This window comes from Chiloscyllium plagiosum, unplaced genomic scaffold, assembly GCF_037043375.1.
Source record: "Chiloscyllium plagiosum isolate Xiang-an unplaced genomic scaffold, Cpla_swu_hap1 HiC_scaffold_41, whole genome shotgun sequence".
Taxonomy (NCBI): Eukaryota; Metazoa; Chordata; class Chondrichthyes; order Orectolobiformes; family Hemiscylliidae; genus Chiloscyllium; species Chiloscyllium plagiosum.
Window position 1 is genome coordinate 35,233,081 of NW_028270179.1, and position 23,912 is coordinate 35,256,992.

Genomic DNA, 23,912 nt, shown 5'->3' on the forward strand with positions numbered 1-23,912 from the left:
GTGGGAGACAGCATACCAACCACGAGTCTCTTTTCATTCCCACAGAATCTGCTATCTCTCCACCTAACTATGGAGGTCAACATACACAATATGTGCATGTTGAACTCGGCGAGAGAGCAAACTCACCCCATTGTGCATGCATCACTGATCCTGGATAAGGGTAGGTTAAATCGATGTTTCAGGCATGAGCTCTTCTTCAGGAATCATCCCTGAAGAAGGACTCATGCCCAAAATGTTGATTCTCCTGCTCCTTGCATGCTGCTTGACCTGCTGCGCTTTTCCAGCAACACATTGTCAGCTCTGATCTCCAGCATCTGCAGTCCTCACTTTCTCATAAGGGTAGGTTGACTCCAGTGTGTGTAGTTGAAACTTTATTGCTGGAACAGCACAGCAGGTCAGGCAGCATCCAGGGAACAGGAGATTCGACGTTTCAGGCACAGGCCCTTCTTCGGCCTGTGCCCGAAACGTCGAATCTCCTGTTCCCTGGATGCTGCCTGACCTGCTGTGCTGTTCCAGCAATAAAGTTTCAACTTTGATCTCCAGCATCTGCAGACCTCACTTTCTCCTCCAGTGTGTGTAGAGATCATTGACCTCGGGAACAACAGAATAATACCACTGTTTGTGCATCACTGATCTCGAGGAGAAAGCCTAATGACCACACTGTGTGTGATTACCGATGCTGGGGAGAGTGCGGACTCAGCCCACTCTGTATATAGGAGGAGAAAGTGAGGTCTGCAGATGCTGGACCCCACTGCGCATGTCACTAAACTTAGAGAGAGAGAGAGAGAGAGAGAGAGAGAGACCAGTCTGAGCCCAATAGGTACATATCACTGACTCCATCGACAGAACATCATCGAAGAAGGGCTTATACCCGAAACGTCGATTCTCCTGTTCCCTGGATGCTGCCTGACCTGCTGCGCTTTTCCAGCAACACATTTTCCACTCTGTATATATCACTGAACCCGTGGGGAGACCAGACTGCCCCGCTCTGTATTTATCACTGAATCTGGGGAGATGGGAAGGCTGATCCTATTGCATGTTTATCCCTGACCGTGGAAATAAAGCAGACTCACCCCACTGTGTATCAGCATTACTGACACCGGGATAATTCCCCAATGACGTCACTATATGTGTATTACTGATCCGCAGGAGAGAGCGAACTTACTTCATTGTTTTTGTGTGTGTCACTGACTCTGGGGTGAGAGTATATTGACCCCACTGTGTGTGTATTGTTGACTCTCGGGAGAGCACACTGACCTTATGGTGTATTATCCCTCAGCCCGGGCGACAGCAGAAATACTGTTGTGCAACAATGACCCGTAGGAGAGATCATATTGAACCCTCTGTATGTGTGCATCACTGACCGTGGGAATAGAGCTGACGGATCCTAATGTGTCAAGATTAGAGTAATGCTGGAAAAGCACAGCAGGTCGGGCACATCCGAGGAGCAGGAAAATCGACGTTTCGGGTGGGAACCCTTCATCATCTCTGCCCTGATCCAAATGTTTGCGCCCTTGACACTGCAGAATGACTCACTCTGTGCGTACCAATGGCTCTGACACAGAGCAGACTGACCCCACTGAGTGTTTAGTACTGAGAGCTGGAATGCAGCAGAATGACCAAACTGTGAGCGTATCATTAACAGTCAGAGCTCACTGACCCCTTGGCGTGTGCATTCCTGACCTTGCAGAGGGAGCAAACTGACCTCAATGTGTGTGTATCATTGATCCCGGTGAGAGAGCAGACTGACCCCAGTGAAGACTGTAGGCTGACACCAGTTTCACCGACCCCGGAGGGAGCAAACTTACGCCAATGTCTGCATATCACTGACTCTGGGGAGAGCAATGATCCCACTGTATGTGTGTCACTGAGCCCGGTACAAATGCAGACTGACGCGACTATATATGTATCACTGTCCCCGGGGAAAGACAGCAGACACCCCTGTGTGTGTATCACTGACCTCGGGGAGTGAACTGATGGACCCCACTGTGAACTGATGGACGCCGGGGCGATTACACACAAACTCGCCTGCGTTTGTATTACTGACCCTGCTGAGAGACGTACTGATAGCCACGTGTGTGTGTCACTGAAAATGATACAAAAGTGGAGAGAACTCAATCTGTGCGCATCACTGATCCCAGGGAGACACCTGTCTGACTCCTTTCCCCCGTTCATATCACACTGAGCCAGAGGAGAGAACAGACTTAGGCCACTGTATGTTTATCACTGAACCTGGAAGAAGATAGACCGACCCCATTATGCATGCATATCACCTGCCAGTGTACGTTCATGAACTTTATCTTGTCTCTCTTTCTGAAACCATGGGAAAGTGAATTGCACTGATCTTGACTTGGAAATGGTTTCTCTGTTTTGAACAGTTATTCATTGATTAATCAATTTTAGTAACAGAGGAATTGGATACTTGAATGCATCCCTCACCTGATTCCTGAACTTGGTCAATGTCCCAGCATAAATACAAATATTTGTGCAGTAACTTGTGAGTTGGCAGATGTAACCAATTTCCCGCACAAAATAATGCAGAAATATGAACTTGTGACCCAATAGCCACGCCCGGTTCCATATTGAATACAGCATAATGATTGCCCATGACAGTACAAAGTTGGCCGAGATGAAAAACAGTAAAATTAGGGATTTTCTTCGATTCTCCATTTTTGGCTCTGTGATGTTGTTCCTGCTGCTGAGTGCCTGGAGTCTCCCACGGACTCTGTTGGCCATTAAGAGATGTCTGACACATAAAGCATTGAACAGAACAGTAAAAAGAATTGCCAAACATGGTGTGAGAAGATGATGACTGATTTCGACTATTCCCCAGAATTTAGATAATATAAGACCCGATCTTAACTCACAAAACCAAGGGAAGTTCTTTAGCTGATACTGACCTGTTAACATAAAATACCAAAAAATATTCTTTAAACAGCTCAGTATTGTCACTATTCCCAAAATGACAGATGCAATTTTCTCCGTGCAATATTTACGTTTCAGTTTCTGGCAACAGATGGCCACAAATCGATCAAAGGTGAAAGCAACAGTGAACCAGACAGAACAGTCCGTGGCTGCATGGACAAGAACGGTGTGGATGTTGCAAAGAGGGAGGGACTTCACAAACTGAAATTCTTTCACGTAAACAATTGGAATATGCCTCAGAATCAGGTCAAAAATGTTGACCAGTAGATCCGCCACTGCCATGTACACCAGATACTGGGTAACACATTTGGATAGACCACATTGATCCCGTGAGAGGATTGCAATCGCCATTATGTTAACTGTGAGAAAGAGCAACAAAACCTGAAAATTATACATGAGTTGCAGAGCACACATACCATTTGACAATGTATAGAGGAGCACAGTCTTGGAATTAAGGGACACCCATGAAAGACTGAAATGGGAATGTTTTGCTTCTCTCGAAGTTTGTGTGTTTTGGAATTCCTTGTTACAGAAAGTTGTGCCAGCCAGAATCCTTGTGGATATTTACACCATTCTGGATTTGAAATGTGAACCATACTTCAGTTTCCAAAAGTGCTGCCCTAAAGAAGAATCATGCTGGAGCCGGAAAAAGACTGTACAGGGTACATATAAGAAGGATGTTTGCAATGAACGGTGGCGTCTAGAACTTGAGATCGGGTGGGGGAAGTGTTGGTGATAGTCTAAGGACACACCATAGCACTTAGATGAAACTTTATCTCTGATTTCCTCTCTGTCTACAAATGTTGCCAATCTGCTGAGATCCTATAAGGTTTGTCCTGACGTTATGTGTGTTAATGGCCCAAGGGGAACACCGACTGGGCCTCCGCGAGCGTGTCATTGACGGCAATTTACCAACACTTAGCTGACGATCAAAAACAGACTGGCGGGATGTGAGAAGACAGGAACATCAATGCCAGTGCTTTTGATGTATTGAAACAGCACCACTAGTGGTGCAGCTGGTTCCTGCAACCTGTGCAATCATCGCCGAAGCTGGGATAGATTGCTGATGTGTATCATGTGGACTGACAGGAGGCCAAGATGACATCGGCACGAGAAACCTCGAGCTGAAAACATCTACGCATACTCAGATTTTTTCTTTCACCATGTGCAAGGGCTCCGTCATATTGTGACATTTGTCAAGCTCCATCCCTCAGTTCCAAGTTAAATTATCTGCCATCATTTACACTTGCATGTCCTAAATCTCAACTGTTGCTTTGAGGATACTTCAACTCTGTCAACCACAAGCTACTGGCGCTGTTAGGGTCACGAATTCAGGATTGGTGTCTCTTCATCAAGTCTGTACTTGCCTTTCCTCGATATGCTTGTTCCTGCTCATGGCAAGCTCTGCTGAACGTCTGTTTTAAACAAGGCTGACCTCCCCGCTTTGATGATAGGATGAGGGAATATGCTTTGTGTACGCACACTGACACTTATCTTTCGGAGTTCTATGTTTTAAAACTTTTCAAAACTCCAACGGGAACAAGCCTATTCTGACTAACATTTCGTCAGCAGCCAAACTGCCAATACTGTGATTTTTCCAGTGCTTTGTATAACTAGGATGTAGCCTCCACACTTTTGAGTTAAGTTTCCCTCAAAATAAATGCTGAACATTCTACCTTTCTAGTCACCACATAACAGGGATGATGTGGACGCTTTGGAAAGGGGACAGAAAAAGTTTACCAGGAAGCTGCCTGGATTTGAGGAAATGAGCTTTAAGGAGATGCAAAAAAAAAACCACTTGCGTTGTTTTCTCTGACCGGTGCAGGCTGAGGGGAGACGAGAAAAGTCCAGAAAGCTATAAAATGCTTAGAGATGGCTGATAGTCAGCAATTTATCCCAGAGTTGAAATGTTTAAAACTGGGGGAAGCATAAGATGAGAGGCGGAAAGTTTCAAGCAGATTTGAGGGGGACACGTTTATTTATGCAGAGAGCTGTAGGAGTGTGGGACGTGCTTCCAGGGTCCTGGTGGAGGCAAATAAGTAGGAACAAGGCAGGCACGTTTACATAAGCACATGAACATGCAAGAATAGAAGACTTTGGACCAGTGGCAGGTAGAAGGGATTGGTTTAATTTGGTGTCCTATTTCAGCACTATATCGTGGGCTGGATGGCCTGTTCCTGTGCCGTACTGTTTTATGTTCTATGTTTTTTTCCCAATTGCTTACTTTTCCTGCCCCCATTTGCGATTCAGGCACAGGGATAACTTGATTCCACAACACAGAGTTTTTCATTCTGATCACATTTCAATGATGTTAATGGGGGAAGAAGCAGGAATGTGGAGGTGATCAGATCAGCCACGACCTCATTGAATAGCAGAGCAGAGGTGTTGGGCCGAATACCTTATTTCTGCTCCTATGTCTTGTGGTCTCGTCGAATCAAATCGACAATTTCATTTTGTTTGCATTTGGATTCAGATTCCCTGATCATCATTTCAGTGTAACATCGCCTCTTTGGAATGATTACGTGCAGAAGCCAGGTTAGGGTGGGTTTACTTTGTGCACAATTGCTCGAAAGCAGCATTCATTTTATCTGCATCCTTTAAAAAGAAATAGGAGTTACACAGGTCATTGATATAATACTGCATGTAAGGCTTACCCACCACAGAAACTGACAGTTGCACTGGTCAGCAGAATATTGATGAAGGAAAGCGGAATGTATACCTGAAGTATCCCCTGTCAATAATAACCCTCCCACTTGGACCAGGTTGCAGCCTCCACACCTGTCAGGTTGGACCTTCTGTTTCCATGCAGAAATGGCCCTCCTTCCACATTCTACTCTCTGGGCCCTTAGAATTCTGATCATGTCCAAACTCACCTCTCTAATTCTGGCGTCATCCCCATGCACAACCTCAATTTATATGAAAGACCTCAATCGTGGTATGGGGAGAACAATGTCAGAGTTTGTTTCTCAATTTGGGCGAATTATAAACTGTGTGGTGGACAGTGGGGAAATCGAAAGGGACATTGACAATTTGGTGGACAGGACAGATGTGGCATAGATGCAGTTTCACCTTCAGTGTTGGACATGCCTTCAATAGCTGTGGAGAAATGTTTTGAAATTGTGCTCTGGCCCTCCTCGTTGCCGTCCCCCAATTAAAATTCCGCCTATCCATCAAATCTACTCCATTCAGGCATTCCTTATAATAAAAGAAGTAGGAGCGGAGGATAACCTTGCAGAACGTCTTGCCTTACCCGCCATTGAATCCGACTGGTTAATCTCATCTCAGACTTAACTCCACTTTCTTGCTCACTCCCTTCAACATGTTACCAAAGAGAAATCAGTCCATCTTTTCCTTACTTATATTTCATGTGCAAGATTCGACTAGACTATGTGGTAATGGATTCCACGCACCAGTGACCACTGAGAGAAGCATTATTTTTCTCATTTCTGTTTTAAAATTCATACCTCTTATCCCAAAACTGTGACCTGATGAAACATCTTCTGCATCAATCACTGTAGCATCTTAGAGACCTCAATATGATCTCCTTGCATTCTGTTAGGCCAAACTTCTCTTCTAGAGAATCAATTGAGCGAAGCTCCTCTGAACTGCCTCAAATACAACGACCCCTTCCTCAAATTAGGGATCAAACTAATGTGCAATAGTCCAGACGAGGTCTTACTAATGCCTTGCACAGTAGCAGTCACATCGCCTTACTTTCATACACTGTTACTTTAGAGAGAAATGAAAAAAAAACTTGTTTTCCTTACATCCCGCTATTCATGGATGCCTGTTTCTTTTGATTCATGCACATAGCCCGCAGACCCCTCTGCAGCAAAGCACTCTAAAGTTTAGATGGCTGGACCGTGGTGCTATTAACATGGTGGGGCTAATGGGGGAAGGAGTGGAATGGCGGCGAGGGAGTTGGTTAACTCAGTTGATTGAACAGCGGGTTTGCAATGCAAAATGATGCCAAAAGCACGAGTTCCATTGTCCTGATCGGTTGGGGTGACCATGCAGATCTCTGCCTCCAGAAACTCACCACACACCTGAGTCATGGTGGCCCTCAGGATGGGCTGACTACCGAGTCACCTCTCTAAAGAGAGTGCAGCCCTGTGGTGGTATTGAGCTCATGGGAAATAGGAACAGCAAAAGGCTGTTTGGCCCATCAAACCTGATCCGCCATTCAATAGGAGCATTACTGGTCTGACAATCCTCACATTGACTTTCCTGCCCTTTCCCTGTAACTCTCGATCCCAATTAAGAATCTAACTATTTCAGCCTTAAGCATATACAATGACTCTACTCCGACTGCTCTGTACGAAATTCCAATGAGTTGCAACCCTCTGAGAGATGAAATTCCCCCTCCTCTCAGTCTAAAGTCCTAGTCCTTGTGTTCTGAGATTATGTGCTTTGTTCCTAAACTCATCCACGAGAAGCATTGACCCTTGTCACCAACTGAGAAGTGAACATTGTGATGAGCTCACCTTTCATGACTCTGTATTGTGGCGAATAGAGTCCCAACCTGTTGAATGTTTGCTCATAAGCAGAGTAGGAAATGTCAAGCCATCAGCACACACCAATCCAAGCTGACTCTGAAATGACACTTATTTCAGACCTTAGCAATTTCAGACTTAAAATTCTATTTAGGTTTGGAGCTGGGAATGGAGAGTTCGCATTTTGCAGGGAACTCCAAAATCGGCAGTTGTCTTTTGTCTTTTTAATCCATTCCCAACCCAATTTGCCTTTGGGCGTTTCTCTTAGCAATGAAAATCTTCCACTACCTATCCCTTCCATCTGTGTGTTTCTCCCCTTCCTGCTTGCCGTTTCCATCATTAAAAATAAAAGAAGAACTGTTGGAATCTCAGAGGAAAGCTGACATATCTGGAGAAATTCAGCAGCTCTGGCAGGACCTGTGGAGAGGGGGACAGAGTGAACCTTTCCAGTCCAGTGACACTACTTCAGTAACTGGCACTGTTATCCCCACTCCTGCTTCGGACAGTGGATGCATCTGGTACTGTTTCTGTGTCTGCTCATGCTGCGAGGAGCCTGTGAACTGTCCTGAAAGCGTTCTGTCTCCCAAAGGAAATGTTCCTGCCTAAGAGCGGACCATAAAGAATAGAAAACATCATGGAACATCACATAGCAGTTTGGGAAGAAGGACGCATGTCTGACGGAGTTCAGGTTGACATTTTCTAGCCATTGACTGAATTCAGTGATGGATATTTTAATTGTATCTGCTTTTGACTGGCAACAGTGTGTAGACAAAATGATCATTCAGACTGATCTGTATTAGATTTATGAATGCAGTGGCTACCAGAGCCTAGGAATCCTGCAGTGAATCACTCACCTCCTGATGCCACCCCAATCTCCCCCCCCCCCCCCCCCCCCCACATGAAACAACTCGCCCTGCAAGTTCCCTTGGAGGAACTTTGATCAATATGTGGAGCAGAAATGAGGATGATATTAATGTGGACGCACTGTACATAGTCACTTTCCAGGAGAGGAGATTTAGTCGCTATATCGGAAGCAATATGGGACCATCACGGACCTCCAGAATTGAACATCTGCTGCTGGTGCCACCCTGCATGGCAAAGCAGCCATCCAGTTAGCCGCGCTCCTCAAAGGCAGCACACAGTCAGTATGAACGTCTAAACCACTCGGTCTGTCTTCATTTGACAGACCCCTTACGTCCAGCTCATGGAGTGACTTCACTGTTTAGAGAGACTTACCAAAGATACCAACAGCAGCAAGGAAGGGATAGTAAACGTGCTGAAACAGCAGGAGTACATATCGTATTCGATCATTGACTGTCATCCAGTGCTGATTTCTAATGTAATAGATGATTTGCGAAGACAGTGTCTTATCTATCTTTGTGAAACTCCAGTCTGCTGTCCCCATATTCAGTTCCATTGCTGCAATATTCCAGTGTGTACTTCTTGAATTACAGTTGCTCCTTTACCTCTCTGAGATGCTGACGCCTATGCATGCCAGAGCTGAGAGTTCGCTGCGATACCACGAGAGCACACTTTGGAAGGGGTCCCTTATGAGCAGAAGAGGGAAACTCTCCAGCGTCACAACCAGTATCCCTGGACACTGACATTGATTGCAGTCTCTGAAAAAAAAAACAAGTTCAGCTCACGATTCTCAAATCAACATACCTTGCTCCCAAAGCGTCAGGAGAATATTTATAATCCTAATTGAGATTTCCAGATACTAGGCTTTAAAAAAACACCATCTCAATAACAATAATCTTTCAATTTTTTAGTTTTGTTTTTTTTCTTCGTTTGAGCCAGAGATGGTTTTGCAAAAGGCATATCTCCTAACAATTTAATGGCAGGCATGTATGTGTGGAGCTCTCAGTGTAATATCAGTCATGATTTGGAGATGCCGGTGTTGGACTGGGGTGTACAAAGTTAAAAATCACACAACACCAGGCTATAGTCCAACAGGTTTAATTGGAAGCAAACTAGCTTTCGGAGCGACGCTCCTTCATCAAGTGGTAGTGGAGGGCTCAATCTTAACACACAGAATTTATAACAAAAATTTACAGTGTGATGTAACTGAAATTATACATTGAAAATTTGATTGTCTGTTAAGTTAGTGTGCTTCCAATTAAATCTGTTGGATTATAACCTGGTGTTGTGTGATTTTTAACTTTGTAATATCAGTGATCATGTGTTAAGGGGGTAGGACCTTATTAATCTAACTCAAACATGCTTTGTACAAAACATGGCATCAGAGAGTCAAACAGCATAGAAACACGTCCTTTGGCCCACCAAGTTCATGCCAACCAAGAGAGTAAACTACACTCATCACATTTACCTGCATTTCGCCCACAACCTGCTATGCCCCAGCACGTTCTGTGCTCATTCAGGTGCTTTGTAAATGCTGCAAGAGTACACGCCTTCAACATCCTCCTTGATAGCATTTTCTGTATTTTTACCACCTGAAATAAAAATAATTCCAAGACCTCTAAACCACTCTCTCTTCACCTTACACAGTCTAATCACCTTGTTTTGAAAATAATGAACCTTTTCCAGATTTTTCAGAGAGTAACTGAAGAGGATTGATGAGGGGATTAATGTTCACAATTAACAAAAGAAAAGTGAAAAGAAAAGAGTGACTAGAACAATGGAGCACAATAGTATGTTGTAGGACGAAGGAGCAATAGCACCAATGCTGAGACTGATGTGACTTGCATAGCTCCCAGTGGACCAGAATGATAGGTGACTGAAGGCAGGTTTATAGCGAGCTGGCCAGGAGGGTGGAAGCCAGGGCATAACATCAGAGAGAAACACCAAGGCGCACAGAATAAATCTAAAGGCAGATAATGTTGCTACATCAGGAAACAATAAGATATCGGTCAGCTCAGAGTGACCTGTTAGAAAGGGAATAACATGGAAATGAAATATAATGCCTGTGGTAAATAGAATTGGTGAGATACTGTCACAGGTTTTCATCCTCCATCCCCACCCTCCCAAAAAGATGATAAAATATTGTGGGTGTTCCAAAGTATGCGTCTCTGTGAAGGAGTGGATATGACATATTGCTTTTTATGTGGTGTTCAGAAAGTTAAGAAAATTGATGACAGTAAATATTTGGTGAGAGAGAGAGAGAGGGGAGAGGGAGAGGAAGGATGCCACATACACAGAACGGATTGGGACTGTGCGTTAGCACCATATCATTATGCAGGATTGAGATGAGTTGTATTGAAAGGTTTGGGTTGACACAGGCCTGGAATAAGTATGACAGGTCAAGATAGGATGACTGGGATGAATATTACAGAAAAATGCTGTAAGTACTGTCTTTGAAAATCAATGTCAACAGAGCCATCGGATCTGACTAAGGAATAACTCATTTGGTCCCTGTTAAGGGTTATGTAAACATTCCAGATAGGAGCAGACTGTAATTTTACGAACCCTCTCACACACGTACACCATCATTCAATAAGATCTTGGCTGATTCAATTCTCTTTCTAATTTCACCTTCCCATCCGCCTCCAATAACTTTCCATTGCTCAAAACCTCCACATCCTTTCCCCAATAACCCGGTGTCAGACTTCCACACGCCACCCACCACCACGCCCAATGTAAATCATTGCACTTTTGTTCTGGACTGACCTACACCAGTATACAGCCCCTCTCATGTCCACTTGTCCACGCTGTTCAGCATCTCATGCTATTCAATCAGGTCAGCCGCATCCACCTTCTCCCACTCTTCAAAACTCGAGCCGGAATAAGTTCAGTCTGTCCAACATTTCCTCAGAAAACAGCCCACTCATTGCAGGTATCACTCCACGAAACTTCCAACACAGACACACTCACAGCTTTTCTTCAACAAGAAAGGCCAGTATTCCAGATGTGGTCTTCCCAGATCCCAAAGTAGAGCATTGCATTTGTATTCACACTATCTTGTCGTAAATACATATGTAGTGGGTGGCATGGTGGCACAGTAGTTAGCAGTGCTGCCTCACAGCGCCAGAGACCCGGGTTCAATTCCCGCCTCAGGCGACTGACTATGGGGAGTTTGCACATTCTCCCCGTGTCTGCGTGGGTTTCCTTCGGGTGCTCCGGTTTCCTCCCACAGTCCAAAAATGTGCAGGTTAGGTGAATTGGCCATGCTAAATTGCCCGTAGTGTTAAATGTAGGGGAATGGGTATGGGTGGGTGTGCTTCGGCGGGTCGGTGTGGACTTGTTGGGCTGGAGGGCCTGTTTCCACACTAAGTAATCTAATCTAAAAAAAAAGTCATTATGTTCTTTGTTTATATAATAATTATCGGGGCTAGTGCGCCCGACGATGTAAATCTCTCTGCACGTCGGAATTTTGCAATGGCCCCTCTGTTGAAATGATATTTGCTGTTGTTTTAAAGATTATCTGCCAAACCGAACAACCTGACATTTTCACACCCTATGTTCCAGCTGGCCGAGTTTTGCCCACCCGTTCAACCTGTCTCTGTAAATCTGCATCCTCCTTGTGCCACTTCACAACATACTTCCCCTTCCTATCTTGGTGCAGGCTGCAAATTGTACTGCTCCACCTTCTGTCCTTCATCTGAGTCCATGATAAAAATTGTCTGTCCTCTGTTTCCATATGTTTTTGACCCTCATTATTCCTAGTCCTTATGTCACCACATAAGAAAAGCTATATACATAAAGTACGTTTTGGAACATCACTTTTCACTCTTGCTCTTTTTTCTCTACGACAACTTTAACCTCCCATTGAATCAACTAACTGCCTCCTGATCTTAACTTGTAAGTCCGAGTGACACCTATCATCAACATGTGTTTCAACTTATGATAGCATCTTTGTCAATCGTGGCGCTCTGCCTTTGTCCACTCTTTCCAAATTGAGAAAATAAACCTTGATAGTACTTTGGTCAAAGTTGAATGTTTATTTACAATCTCTTCCACCAACCTATTGTTGTCCCATTGAAGACCTCTCTTTGCCAAACCTTACCATAAATTGAGCATTGTACTTCTCCATCATCATCCTGAATCTTCTGTTATAATGGTAACTATTTCCTAAATGTGCTCCCACTTGATATATTTGATCTAGAACTTCTCCAAAGACCAGGTCAAACAATAGCTTCATTCTCATTGGCCTGGACACGTACTGCTGCGGAAAGTCCTCCTGAATACAATCTCGAGAATCTTGCCTTTCAAGTACCTATCACTTACGGTATTCCAATCATAGGGTGTGAAGATGTCAGGTTGTTCAGTTTTGCAGATAATCTTTAAAACTTTGGGTTAGCGTTGTCCCTCCATTATAACAATGTAATAACGTCATTATCTCTCAGTAACTCCTGTACAGGTTTTGTTCCTGGCCAAGTGTAGATCATCCAACTTTAAAAGTCCCACCTCCCACAGAACTGGCCACCCATTCCCATTCTCTCTTGCAGGTAATCCTGTCGATGACTTTCATGCTGTTGGATGTGGGTGTCGGGTCTTTAACTTCTGTGAGGAGCTGGTGAAAGTTGTTTACTGGTTTGTGGGCCACTAAGACTCCTTGAGGAAGTATGTTACTGTGTGTGTATCTGAGTGTGTGTGTATCTGAGAGTGTGTGTGTGTTTCTGCATATGTGTATACACACACACTCAAATACACACACAACCGCACACCCACACACACTCTCAGATGCACACAGTAGCACACAGACCTCTAAGAGTCATAATGGCCAACAAACCAGCAAACATCTTTTACCAGTTCCACAAGACGTTAACGATCCGACACCCACATCCAACAGCACGAATGTAATAGACAGGATTACCTGCAAGGACTGTGAAAAACGCTATATAAGACAAATATGAAGAAAATTGAACATGTGTGTGCTTAAACATCAGCTCGCCATTGCCATTCACCACCAATACTCTCTGTCTCATTTCTAACCACACAGACAATGAAAAACACAAATTCAAATGGCACAATGTAAGATCCTACTGCGGGCAAAATAGACTCACCCATCAGAATTCATTGAAGCCTGGCACCCCAACGAGAACTGAATCGATAAATGTATTGAACACTACCTAATGTACAAGCCAATCAGATACAGACCTAGAAGTTACAGAAAACACAAACGCATAAATACCATTCGAGACAAACCAGAAACAATTCGCAGAGGTGCACTGATGATTTCACCTAGCGAAACGTCTGCAGAAACACACATGAACTCGGTGATGAATGTACGACTGCACAGTGACACTCTCATACAAAGAGAAACACTTATTGAAACCCACTCTCACGTCGCCTCATATATTCACACACGCAGGCACACACAGACATGCACGTACAGAATCACATACATACACATGCACAGCTACACACATATAGTCATACACAATTGCACAAAAACACAGATGCATTCACAATCACACATAGTCGCATACATAGAAAAACATACAAAATTACATACACACAAACACAGACACACACTCTCTCACAAGCTCGTGCACCCACGCACGCACATATTAATATGCCTAAATATATGATATCTCAGACGCACAAGGAGATGTAATGTACAGTAATACAATGTCGACAGTGTGGGAGGACTGATATTCTGGTACTCAGAATTATTCAGACAGTGTGTTGTGCACATTATTACAATGTACACTGTGTAAACTAACTGAGACACGGACACTCAGCAGTGTGAAAAGTGCATGGCATCTACAGTGATACAATGTCTACTCTATAATAGAATAGATACTTGAACACTCAAAAGTGAGTCAGCTGTGTCTTGTCTGCGGTAATACAAAGTTAAAAACCACACAACACCAGGTTATAGTCCAACGGATTTATTTGGGAGCACTAGCTTTCGGAGTCCTGCTCCTTTATCAGGTGGTTGTGGAGTATAAGATCGTAAGACACAGAATTTATAGCAAGCGTTACAGTGTGATGTAACTGAAATTATATATTGAAAATTACCTGGATTGTTTGTTAAGTCTCTCCACTTTTGGAATGATCATGCTGGTTGCAGTTTTCTCATATGTAAATCGCATAACCTTTTATTCTACACTCAACTACACTTTACTACACCCTATTGGACTGCACACACAGACACAGACAGACATGCACACACAGACGCACACACAGACACACACGCATACACACAGACCCATACACTCACACAGACCCTGTCTCATATACAAGTTCTCTCTCATACACTCACATATACACTCCCACACACATGCACCCTCTCACAGACTTACACCCCTTCACACTCACACTCACATGCATGCAGACACTCTCTCACAGACACTCATCACCACCCCCCCCACCCAAAACACCCACCCACATGCACACATATAAGTTTGAGGGGTGAAATTGTACTTGCAAAATTACATTTTATTTTGCTCAAAACTGCATGAATCCATGTACGATTCTGTAAATCCTTTTCTTTAAGATTAGAATCAGTCTGAACAGTCTGGCACAGACAGGCTCACAAAGGGCACCTCACAGCTTAACTGCATTATCTGGGCCGAGATGATACCAATTGTTAAAGTTCACCTGAGAGTGTAACTTTAAAACAGTTCTGCGATTTACATATGAAAGAACTGAAATCAACGTGTTCATTCCAAAAGATGAGAGACTGAACAAACAATTCAGGTCTTTTTCAATGTATAATTTCATCTACTTCACACTGTAAGCATTTGCTATAAATTCTGTGTCTTATGACCTTATACTCCACAACCACCTGATGAAGGAGCAGCGCTCAGAAAGGTATTGTTCCCAAATAAACCTGATGGACTATCCCTGGTGTTGTGTGATTTTTAACTTTGTACACCCCAGTCCAACACTGGCATCTCCAAATCATGGCTGTAATGCAATGTCTACTGTTTGGTTTGGCTACTTACCATTGTACAGGCTGCAGTAAAACAAGACCAATTGTAATACAACACCTTCTGTGTTGTCCCCTGACATTTAGACACTCAGCATTGTGTAAACTGTATTGTTTACAGTAAGGCAATGTGGACAGTGTGAGATGACTGTCACTTCAACGTAAACACTTGCACAATCTGTATTGACTAAGTAATGTAATGTCTACATTTGGGACTCCAGATATTTGGGTAATCACCATTTAGCAACATGCACATTGCCTACAGTGCAATAATGCGTGCAATGTTTGGGTTTTTTTTTGGGAGGGGTGGCATTCAACTGCGTACAGCCTGTGTATTGAACACACAATGAGATACTGGATCATTTTCAGTTTTTGCATTGTTTGATTAGAGCCTTGTGGAGCCCTCAGAGACTGAATGGAGCCTTGGGGCCGGTGAAATCCGTCTAAGAGGCAAATATTTAACAGACCGACCGACTGTCCAAAATAATCAGAGATTGTTCCCTCGCATCCCTGAAATTGTGTTGGCCTCCTGGCGTTTAACTTGGTTTTGTAACCATGAGTAGAAATTCATCTACAACTGATTCTCAAACAAAGGTTTAATCATAAAGAGCCATCAATAACAGACAAGGCACTGAGAGTTCTTGTGGTTTGCAGCAAGAATCATTTCTGATCTTCTGATCTCTGATGCAGGAGCTGTGAGTTCATATACCAGACTGCCACATGGAACCCACGACACAAAAAAACCAACTTGGAAATCATGCCAATGCTTTGTTCAGCTTAACGAATGGTTGCTATTTGTTGATGCCATGAATGTCATGCAGAAAAGCAAGAGTAGACTGAGTTTGTATTTAAACCCATTACAATTGGGCAAGAAATGATGCATTTAGATCTTTCAAAGAGGCTGGGAGATTATGCAAATAACAACACTTCTCTTTTTCAGATGTTTCTGCGACAGCTCCCCATTCTGGATGCATATATACGTCCAAAGCTGCATGACATGCCTGCTTCTACCCCCCTTTGCATGGCAGGTTTCAGTTAATCGACCTCGGAAGCAATTGTCCAACTCGGTCGTCACACAGTTCCAATTGGAATATTCCTACTGGATCCTGAAACTTCCCAACTTGAAATATTTCATGGAATCGGACCTTGTGGTTTCCCCCAACGACCCTTCCACTGCATCCCTCCCCCAGTGTGAATTGGCACCAAAACATATCTCTACAACAGACCAGCTGTTACGTTGTTGGTAACATTGGAAACTACTTGTGTGCAAAATGGTTGCTTTGTGCCCCCCTCCCCAACAAAACAATGACAGCAGACAATTGCCAGGCATGTGTGTCCATCACTGTGAGACGTCTTGGGATTCTGGAACGGGTGCTGTCAGTTATTTATTACAATTCTGTACCTTTCCTGATCTGTTCATTTCCCAGTAGCTCACTCTGCTTCCCCTCTCCCACCCCCACCTCACTCCCCTGTTTTGTCTCTTTTTTGGCTTTTCTATTCCGTAGTCTCTCCCTGATTATTCGGTCTGAGTCTCCCTTTGATTGCTCTCTCTATCTCATTTTCTTTATCCTCACTATTTCTCCATCTCTCCTTTTCTGTTTGCCAATTATCTTCCCCTGTGTTTACCTTGCCTATTTTTATCTGTCACTGTCTGCAAAAAGTACTTCAGATTTCCACATTTGTATGATTGCCATTGCATCGATGTTGGAGTTTATGGTGCAGAGCGATGTTAGAAATGAATTTGATTTATTTTGATTTATTATGTCCCTAAGTACAATGAAATGCTATGTATTGCCTGCAGTATGGCAGATCATAACACGCAAATACAGAGAGGTAATTAAACAGAGTGAGCAATATGAAGTTTCAGCTGCAATAGTGTACAGAAAGCAACGTCAACATGAGTGTTCAAATATGAGTTTTCCATTCAGAAGTCTGATAACAACGGGGAATAAGATGTTCTTGAACCTTTCAGTATGTGTCTTTAAGCTTTTGTACCTTCTGTCTGACAGAAGAGAAAGAATGCACTCAGTCTTTTTCTCAACTTTGGGGAATCGAGGATGAGAGGGCATTGGTTTAAGCTTAGAGGGGAACCTGAGGGCAACTGTTTTACATGGCGGGTGGTGCGCATATGGAATAAGCTGCCAGTGGAAGTAGGCATATGTGCAAAGACATGGGTAGGAAAGATTTTGAAGGATATGCACCAAGTCCAAGTCAATGCAGCTTGCGTGGATGGACATTTTGGTCTGCATGGACCAGTTTGGGCCAAAGGGCCTGTCTTTGTGCTGTAGGACTCTATGACTTTATATGACTCAGAAAGGTTGGAAGAAATCATAACTGGGGTGGGGGTCAGGGGAGCAGCCTTTAATAATGTTGACTGCCTTTCTGTGGCAGCAAGAAGTATAGATTGAGTCAATGGATTGAAGGTTGGCTTGTTTGTTGATCTAGACAGTGATCACAGCTTTCTGTAGTTTCTTCCAGTCTTAGACAGAGCATTAGATTGTGATGCATCCAGGCAAAATGCTTTGTCTGGTGCATCTGTAAATGGTGGTCATAGTTCAATGAAAGTTAGATTGCTTTGCCAAATGAACAACTTCACCACTTCCTACATCATACACGATTTGTTATTTTCTTTTCAAATGACTTTATCTGACATTGCCTCTCCATTCATACCATGGCAGGTCCCACCTTCTCAAGCCTTCCCATTGTCTGAGGTGTGATGACTATCAGGTCAAACCACTACCATTCTCTTCCAATTGTTGCAGGTTCTTACGATTGAATGTTGTTTTTCTCAATGTTTACTTCTGAAGAGGAGCTAGTCGCCATCCTGTCTCATTTTCCTTATGAAGCTGCTGTGACTCTATGTCCTTATTGTGTTGGCAAACTCAGATATTTGTTCAAGAAACAGCAGCGGAATAATGTCCAAATCATCTCCATAACCACAGAACAATACTTATTTTAAGCTCAAAGACGACTGTATTCAAACCTTCACCACGACAAATATTATACAGTTAGATATCTCTGTACACTGATAACTAATTGGCTTGACAGAAGCATTAAGTTTTGATAAGACCATAAGACAGAAATTAGGCCATTCAGCCTATCGAGTCTGTTCCAACATTCAACCATGACCGATAAGTTTCTCAACCCCATTCTCCGGTGTTCTCGCCTTAATCTTTGATCCCTTTGAACATAGCTATCTTAATCTTAGGTATACTGAATGACCTGACCTCCATTGCCTTTTGTGGCAGTGATTTCCACAGATTCACCATTCTCTGACTGAAGACGTTTCTCCTCAGCTCTGTTCTAAAAGATCTTCCCTTTATTCAAAGGCAATACACTAGGGTTCTCGTCTCTCCTATCAGTGGAAACCCTTCTATCAGTGGAGACGTTTCTCCTCAGCTCTGTTCTAAAAGATCTTCCCTTTATTCAAAGGCAATACACTAGGGTTCTCGTCTCTCCTATCAGTGGAAACGTCTTCTTAACACCGATTTTGTCTTGGCCATTTAGTATTCTGTAAGATTCAATTGGACCACCCTTCATCCTTCTAAACTCTATCGATTTAGACCCAGAGTCCTCACGCGTTCATCACAAATTAAGCTGTGCATTCTTGGGATCATTCTTGTGCATCTCCTTTGAACACGCTCCAAAGCCTGTACTATATTCCAGAGATGTGGTGCCCAATCCTGCACACAATAGTTCAAATGTGACCTGACCATAGCCTTATGGAGACTCAGACGTACATCTCTGTTTTTATATTCAAGTCCTCTTGAAATAACTATCATTATTGCATTTACCTTCCTAACTACTAAATTAACCGACAAGTTTATATTGAGAGAATCTGGATCAGAACTCCTAAGTCTCTGACTTTTGAATTTCCTCCTCATTGAGAAAATAGTCCATTCCTCTATGCTTGTACCAAGGTGCATGACCCCACATCCCACACTTTCCCACGATATACTTCATCTGCCACTTCATTGCCCAATCTCCTAATCTGTCCAAATTCTACTGCAGTTTCTCCAACTCCGCAATACCACCTGCCCCTCTAACAATCTTTGTATTATCTGCAAATTTAGGCAGAATACCCTCAGTCCCTTCATCAAGATCGTTAATGTGAAAGTTTGTGGACCCTACACGGAGCCCTGAGGAATGCTGCTTGTCACTGGCTGTGAAGAACCCTTCTATCCCGATACTCTGATTTCTGCCAAATAGCCTCAGTCTACCCATGCTAACGCCTTGCCTCTAACATGATGGGCCCCTATGTTATTCAATAGCCTCCTGTCCGGCACCTTGTCAAAGGCCTTCTTGACGTCCAAGTAGATAACATCCATTGGTTCTCCATAAAGAGGGATAGTTAGTAAGTTTGCAGATGACACCAAAATTGAAGATGTAGTGGACAGCGAAGAAGATTACCTCAGATTACAACAGGACCTTGATCAGATGGGCCAATGGACAGAGAAGTGGCAGATGGAGTTTCATTCAGATAAATGCGAGGTTCTGCATTTTGGGAAATCAAATCTTAGCAGGACTTATACACTTAATGGTAAGGTCCTAGGGAGTGTTGCTGGACAAAGAAACATTGGAGTGCGGGTTCATAACTCCTTGAAAGTGGAGTTGGAGGTAGGTAGGATAGTGAAGAAGGCGCTTTGTATGCTTGAATTTATCAGTCAGAATACTGAGTACAGGAGTTGGGAGGTCATGTTGCGGCTGTACAGGACAGTGGTTAGACCACTGTTGGAATATTGCATGCAATTTTGGTCTCCTTCCTATGGGAAACATGTTGTGAAACTTGAAATGGTTCAGAAAAGATTTACAAGGACGTTGCCAGGGTTGGAGGATTTGAGCTCCAGGGAGAGGCTGAACAGGCTGGGGCTGTTTTCCCTGGATCGTCGGAGGCTGAGGGGTGACCTTATAGAAGTTTACAAAATTATGAGGGGCATGGATAGGATAATTTGACAAAGTCTTTTCCCTGGGGTGGGGGAGTCCAGAATTAGAGGGCATAGGATTAGGTTGAGAGGGGAAAGATAGAAAAGAGACCTAAGGGGCAACTTTTTCCACACAGAGGATGGTACGTGCGTGGAATGAGCTGCCAGACGAAATGGTGGAGGCTAGTACAATTGCAACATTTAAAAGGCATTTGGATGTGTATATGAATAGGACGGGTTTAGAAGGATATGGGCCTAGTACTGGCAGGTGGGACTAGATTGGGTTGGGATATCTGGTCAGCATGGACGGTTGGGCTGAAGGGCCTGTTTCTGTGCTGTACATCTCTATGACTCCATGTCTCTAACTCTAGCAGATTTTTCAGGCATTAAGCATCCTTGATGAAACCATGCTGACTCTACCTATTGTATTATGCACTTCCAAGTATTCAGAAATCTGATCCTTCATGATAGATTCCAAGATGTTATCCATGACTGAGGTTAGCCAAATCGTTCAGGCGTTTTTCATCTTCTGCCTTACTCCCTTCTTAAACAGGGCTGTTATGTTAGCTGTTTTCATGTCTCCCGGGGCCCTCCATGACTCTGAGAAGAATGAGAAAAGCACTAAGTTTGCTCAAGGTTTCCCTAGTACTTTTCACAGTGATCATTGCCAGTACATGAATAAGTTCAAAGTTTACAATGGGTCATTGCATCTTTGAAAACGACATGCAGAACCATTCCCAGGTGCTGGAAGAAATCAGTCAGAGTTTCGAGTGTGCCCGACTATGAAATTCAATCGGGCTATTTTGTGCCTTAATACATTCGTAATTCATACCAAAAGCATCCTTTCCTACATCGTCTCAGAGTGGCTACCAATGTAGTGAGCAGAGAATGGGGAAGTGTTTCTCTTTGTCATTGTCATCCTGTTGCTGATACAACCTATCAATGCTGATTTTGTGGTGAGTTCCAAATCTGTATTGGAAATGTCCTTTATTCAAGAAAAAAAGCCTTTAGAGGCAGTTTAGAGAAGGTTAACTGAGATGATCACAGAATGGAGGGGTGGTCTCTGGAGTGAATACTTAGCAGTGTGATAGTGTACTGACTGGAGTTTACAACCTTGAGAGATAATCTCATTGAAACGTATGGGATTCTTATGGATCTTAAGGGTAAATGCTGAGCAGATATTTCCCCTTATAGGAGAGTCTAGGATCAAATGGTATAGTCTCAGAATAAAGGGGAACCAACTGAAGACTGAGATAGGGAGGGATATATTTTTTTCCTGTGTTGGAGCACCTTTTCATTATGTGGGGCCAGAGTCCTTGTTTATATTTACAGCTGAGAGAGATGAATTGTTGGTCAGTTGGTGAATGATGGAATATGTGGAAAGGGAAGGAAAGTGGACATGAGGTATGTCGAATCACCATGATTCTATTGAATGGAAGAACAGGCTTCGGGGGCGAAGTGGCCTATTTCTCGTGGTCTGATAGATGAGTACACCTCTCAGTGAACAATGAACGGAATGTTCTTGTGAAGAGAAGGAGGCCATTCAATCCCTCGAGGCAGTTTTGCGTCATGATTGGTTGTCCTAGACTCTTTCCACTTACATTGCTGATTGGCCAGACCTCACTTGCAGCAATGTGCTCAGTGACAGCTCTGACATGCATTTGGGAACTCACCATTGGAACACTGAGCACAGGTTTGCTCTCTCATTATTTGGTGACAACGTGATTATTGTTCTACCCATGGCCAGGTTCAGTACAGACGGTACACACTTTGGTCAGCCCGACAACTGACAAACTATAGGTTCAATCGTTATTTTTATAAACCTCCGTTTCACATCTGTCCAAGAGAGCAGTCAATATACTTCTGACCTTGTGGGTCACGAACAACGGAATTGACGAATTCTTTCTGTCTGTTTCACAGGATGTCGGGCAGAGACTTACAGGTTACACCAATGCAAAATAAAAGGTGAAATACTCACTTTCAGATGTGTCTAAATTTTCAAGTGCTGCTCGTTGAAATAAGCCCCATAAAGTAAACAAATCCCAGAAAGGAACCCATCTGAGACACCGAATGAAGCTCCCATTCATTTCTTCATTTCGAGATAGTCTCCATTCAGCGAGACAATGTCCCCGGCGTTTTGCTTTCTAATAGATGGAAATAAAACTCACTTCATTGATCACTGCCTCTTGTCCGTCTCTCATTTATCATCGAACACCTTGTATTCTGCTGTCGCCAGGGAGGGGGGGAAGTTCAGAAAAAAAGACAGGCTCACATTGATATCTTGTAGCTCCTTGACAGACATCCACAGAGGATCATAACCTTCATGTGACAGTTGTGATCTCGCCCTGTTCCTCCGGCAAGACAGGCCATCCAGTGGAAATAAAAGACAACAGAGATAAAAAAGATGACCTTAAAATAGAGTGATAGTGAAGGAAGGAGTTCAAGTGTTGGTGGTGTGTGAGGTGCAGAGGGAGCTGTCCAGCTCTTAGCTTTCCTATGACCTCATATCCTCGTCATTCAATTTGTGATAGGTCGTGAGGACAGTCGGCGATGTTAAGTGAACTGCTGAATCTTTGCCTCAGATAATTCAGTTCTATCAGATCGTCTTAACCAACGCTGTGAGACAGAAGGGATATCTGGGTCTCACTGATGTTTCAAGCAAGTAATATAAGCTAAAGTGAGCCTATTGTGTTTTGAAATTGGTATGTTGAGTTCTAACTGAAGAATACATAGACCAGAACTCCATTTAATGGTGCAAGTGTGTTCCAACTGAGGATTTTAGAGACCAGAACTGTCACAGTACTCCGGGCGTTGTCTGGCTGAGGGATACACAGAGTAAAACTGTTCAAAATGCTGCAACTGTGATCTATGGAGACCAAAACTACGTACAGTGCTCCAGGTATATTCGAGATTAGCGATATCAAAACTGGAACAGTGCTGCAAATGCAGTCAACCAAGGGATGCGAAGTCCCAAAGCGTGTGCAGATCTCCAGGTATGGTCTAACTAAGGACTATGAATGCCAGGATTATAGAATGATGTGCAAATTGATTTTCCAAACAGCCTCCTCTGTACTGCATTATTCTTCCATCTCGGTTTTTTCCCCTTCCTTTCTTTTATTCACTTCTGTCCTGACCATTCTCATAATTCTATCTGTCTTTTTCTCAGTTCACTCCTTTCTCTCTTTGTTTCTCTCCTTCCTATCCGTCTCTATGTTTACGTCTCAATCTGTAGCTCTACCTTACTCTGATTCACCTTCTGTCTTTTCTCTCTCACCCACTGCTTTTCCACAATCTCTTTCTACCACTATCTGTACACGTGCTACAGTGTCCTTTTCTCTTCTTGATCTCATTCCACTCGTTCGCATCATTACCACTCTGTCCTTGTTCTTCCCTCACCATCTCTGCCTCGCTTTTTGCTATCTCTATCCGTCTCTCTCTCACCCTGCCCTGATTCATTTCTCCAGATTGTTAAACAGTGGTTGATTCTTTGTTGGTTTGTGGAATAAAGGCTTCCAAATGGTTCTGCCGTCTCGCTGGTCACCATCAAGGTTTTACATAAGTTGCAAGAAGTGAGCTGTCAAGGAATATGATAAAGCGGGGACAATGCACAAATCTGAATGGTTTAATATACCGATCATCAACAGATTATGTCCTAAATATTGTAAAATAACGTGGTTTGGTTTTATAGATAATACCTAAAGAGAAGCTTCACACAGTCAAGCATTGTGTCCATCG

General features: G+C 43.4%; 1 long non-coding RNA gene across 1 annotated transcript; it reads left to right on the forward strand.

The window, feature by feature from the left end:
- The first annotated feature begins 16,200 nt into the window (after positions 1 to 16,200).
- LOC148138226 (uncharacterized) lies at positions 16,201 to 22,358 on the forward strand. The gene is made up of 2 exons (XR_015754034.1): positions 16,201 to 16,626; positions 22,098 to 22,358. It is a non-coding gene; the product is annotated as an uncharacterized LOC148138226 (long non-coding RNA).
- The last annotated feature ends 1,554 nt before the right edge of the window (positions 22,359 to 23,912 follow it).